This window comes from Mus caroli, chromosome 1, assembly GCF_900094665.2.
Source record: "Mus caroli chromosome 1, CAROLI_EIJ_v1.1, whole genome shotgun sequence".
NCBI lineage: Eukaryota > Metazoa > Chordata > Mammalia > Rodentia > Muridae > Mus > Mus caroli.
The window spans coordinates 8,950,236-8,954,191 of record NC_034570.1 but is presented as its reverse complement, the minus strand read 5'-3'; the positions used below and the strand labels follow the sequence as shown (position 1 = coordinate 8,954,191).

The 3,956-nt window shown below is 43.1% G+C and overlaps 1 protein-coding gene across 3 annotated transcripts in view; it reads left to right on the top strand.

The window, feature by feature from the left end:
• The window catches only part of Slco5a1 (solute carrier organic anion transporter family member 5A1), a 127,444-nt gene that overhangs the window by 5,267 nt on the left and 118,221 nt on the right, over window positions 1-3,956 (top strand). The gene's annotated exons all lie outside the window — the stretch shown is intronic.

Sequence of the window (3,956 nt, the reverse complement as noted above, 5' to 3'; positions counted from 1 at the left end):
GTACTTTCTCTAGCTCCTCCATTGGGGGCCCTGTGATCCATCCAATAGCTGACTGTGAGCATCCACTTCTGTGTTTGCTAGGCCCCAGCATAGCCTCACAAGAGACAGCTACCGAATTCTATTATAATTACTAATGTTAAAATCAGGAATTCCTCAATGGTCGTTTATTAATATAATTATGTTTGGCCATTTGCCATTGTAGCTTTCATAATGCAGAAAATGCCTCAACCTCTGTGTGTGTATGTGTGTGTGTGTGAAGTAGACCTTTTGACTTTTTTGAAATAATTATAAATTGATGACTGCTTTAGGATACATTTTTAAAGGAAACTCCACCATAATTCTGACTTACATTAAATTAATTTTAGTAATCAAAACAAGATTTTTTTTTTCTTAGAAAGAGGCTCACAGTGGAATCTAGGCTGGCCAGAATTCATTAAGTTTGTAGTCTAGGCTGGCTTTGAACTTTCAATACTTTTGCCTCAACTTCTTGGGTGCTAAGGTAACAGGCACATACCAACACACCTGATCAAAACCTTTAAAATGGGCTTTATAGGTTCTTTCTGAAGGAATTAAGATCAGGAGACTACTGTTTTCTAGAATACAAGCAATGTTAACCAGTCAGAATGTGGGGATTCCTTTCTAGTGAGTAATGAGGGGAAAACACCTCATGTTATTTCTTCACAAAGCTGTTGTCTGTATTATCCATCTCCTTCCTCTCTTTTCTGACCTTCCTAGTCAGTCTTTCCAGAAAATAGCAACAACAAATCTATTGCCAGATAGCCCCTTAGAAACTGGGGACAGGAGCAAATATCTGAAGTAACATTAAAACACCAGTAAAATGGATGGGGATGTAACTGTGCACCTTCATCTTGGCAAGGCTCTATGTTAGCATCCGAAGGTCTCACTGAAGAAGAAATGAAGACACAGATTCAACAATGGGGCTTCTACCCACTAACATCTCTGACTCCACTGTGAGGATATAACCTTAGTGTTGGCTTTGAGTATAGAGAGAGCTTTGTCAGTATTAGTAATAAGTTGGGTAGGAAACTAGCCCATGATTTGTAAATTTATCTCAGAGTGTGGTGTATATGTGTGTGATACTATGTTGGATATATATATATGAACCACAGGAAAGGAGAAAAAATGGGCACCCAATGGAGATAGAAAGAATGGATGCATTTCTAGAATAGTCAATGGTGGAGCTGGCAAGATTGTTCAGTGGTTAGAGGCACCCGCTGCCAGGTCTAATTCCTGGGACTCACTTTGTGGAGGAAGAGTTATTCCTAAAAGTTGTCATCTGACTTCCACACACATGTTTTGTCATATGCTTCCCCCCTCACCACAGTGAAGGAGGTGTAATGAAACCCTTTAAAAGCTACTTGTCCTTACACTTGGAGGACATTCGTGATTAATGGTGATTGAGATGGGCTGTCTGTCTGTCAAGCAGTGCAGGCAGCAGCTTTGCTGCATCCAGGAGCTACCAGTTAGCCATCAGTCCTAACTCACATCTCAGGAAGGATTGGAATTGGCCCGAACCATAGAGAGCAGTGGGATAGGAGGTGATGGCCTGTATCCACCCCAATGCCTGCTCTGGGGCATTTCCACAACTCCTTCACTTCTCCCAGCTTCTGTTTTCAGTAGGAATGATGGCAGCTTTTCCTTTGCAGACTAAGTGCGTTCGTGTGTATAAGAGTTTTGCAAACGGCATGGGTGATACTTCATTGTCAAAGCAGAACTCAAGCTCATCCAAGCTGCAGGCAGGAGGGACATAAATGACAGTTCACTACTCTATGTGTCTTTTCCTTTAATAGTCAGATAAAGGAAAGAAATACTGTGCAAGAAATCAAAGGATTGTGTAGGGAATCACCCCCTCAAAACAGGACACAGGAAAGTCTTGGTCAGCATTTCAGCAGTTCTATTTCCTAATTACGTTTTATGAGGCCTCAATGTCTCGCCATCAGAAGATTCTGTTTGTCAACCTTGGATGACTATTTCTCTTTAATGTACATCAGGAAGGGCGCTTATGGCTTGTGCAATGCAATACAAGCTCTTTAAGTGTGACAAGGGGTTTGTGATGGCCCCATTTCACTACTACTGTAACATATGCGTGTATATATATATATATATATATATATATATATATATATATATATATATATATATATATATATATATATATATATACACTTTGAGCAAAGGACATTTTAATAGTGACAGAAGTCAACAGACTTATTCCCCTAGCCCCCCAGCAGCTTGCAGCAACCTGGGATCTAGGAATGAGCCAGGCTGAGAGTTTACTTCCTTGGTGTGTTCTCACCCCCCCAAAACAAGAGGAGGTGCACTGATGCCCCTGTATGCTCCAAGAGGAGCAGAGGAAGCAGGGGCAGGAGCCAAGAAGGGAAGCGTCAGAGTAGGAGTTTACTTTCCCTGAAGACTTTTGAGTCATTTTAAAATTCTGCTTTAAATTCATGTGTCCTCTTTACAATGTGTTTCTCTTTGTAGGCCATGCAAAATCCTTTTGGAAGTAGGCTTTGTGTAAAGCTTGAGTAAATGGAAAAACTACTCTCCACCAACAAGGAGTGTGTGGGAGAGGATGAACATTAGGAATTTCAGGAAACAAGCTCAGGCTCATGGAGAAAATCCACTGGAACAGTGAGGGGCAGTCAGGGGCAGGGGGCAGGTAAGAGCTCCGAGGAGGCTGTGCAAAAGCTCCCCACATACCGGGGACAGCGAATCTGTGTCAGGTCAGCTGTGTCTTCCGCGTGCCTAGCAGAAGCTGGACTTGTCTGCTGTGCCGGGGTGCTGGTGTGTTTGTTGGTTATCAGACCACGAGGCTGAGAAACAAATGCCTTCAGGGTCCAGTTGAATAGCATGAGTTTCTGATCTTAGGGGAGACATCAATGGCTGGGTGCATGCTGAGTTTTTTTCAGCCCACCTGTTGGTAAAGAGAATATTCTTTTCAGATTCGGTATTTCGCGCTCTTTCAAATTCACAGAGCTTTTAAACTGCTATTTTTCACATGTGTATGTTCCTAAATACATAAGTCCATAAACACATCCTGCTCAGCTGACACAATGCTGCTTGGATGTCAGAAGCAAGGCGGGCGGGCGGCGCTCCCTCTCTCCTCACCCGAGGCTTCTGCCACAGTTGCATTTCCGTCTGTGGGTGAAACTCGCTGTGTGAGAAGGCTCACCCAGCCATGCAGCTGCAGACGGGGAACACTAACACATCCACAACTACTTTCTGCGTCGGTTCTGTCTTTTGCTTGTTTTAATTGTTTTGAGACAAGGTCTTATGCGGCTAGGGCTGGCCTTAAACTCCTGATCCCCTGCCACACCTCCCAAGGGGTAGGTTACAGACACTCTCTGTCTGGGCTGCTTCTTTCTTTGCTGGTAATCTAGAATCAGTAAGTTGAGGCTGTGGGGCAGATACATGTGAGGTCCGTATTGCATAAGGTTTTGGACAACAAGGGGCAGACAGGATAGAGTGATCAGACAGTGAAAAACTGTACAGTAGGCTAGAGTTGGAAATCAGTGTCTACCAGCAAGAGAGAAGCTAAACAAAATGTCTTGCAAACAGACAATGAGATATCATTCGACAATAAGAGGAAGGGAATTCAGACACCTCAAAGTCTTTACAATGAGTGAAATTGGCTATTCCTCCAAAGCCCAAAACTGTACAATTCAATTTATACACTGTCTAAAGTAGTTAATTTCTAGAAACCAAATGACTTGATGTATGGATTACAAACCCGAATAGTCATTATTACTGTTTGCATAGAAATTCTGAAGACTCCAAGTTCTGGGAGGTTAGAGTCACCTGGGAATGTGTGCGACCTCCTCACACTGTCGGTTAATGGATGTCCCTAGTTCTAAGGGACATCTTTTGAAGTGTGTGTGGAAGTTTTGCATTCCTTCTGGAGGAGGAGGGGGAGGAGGGGGAGGAGGAGGGAGAGG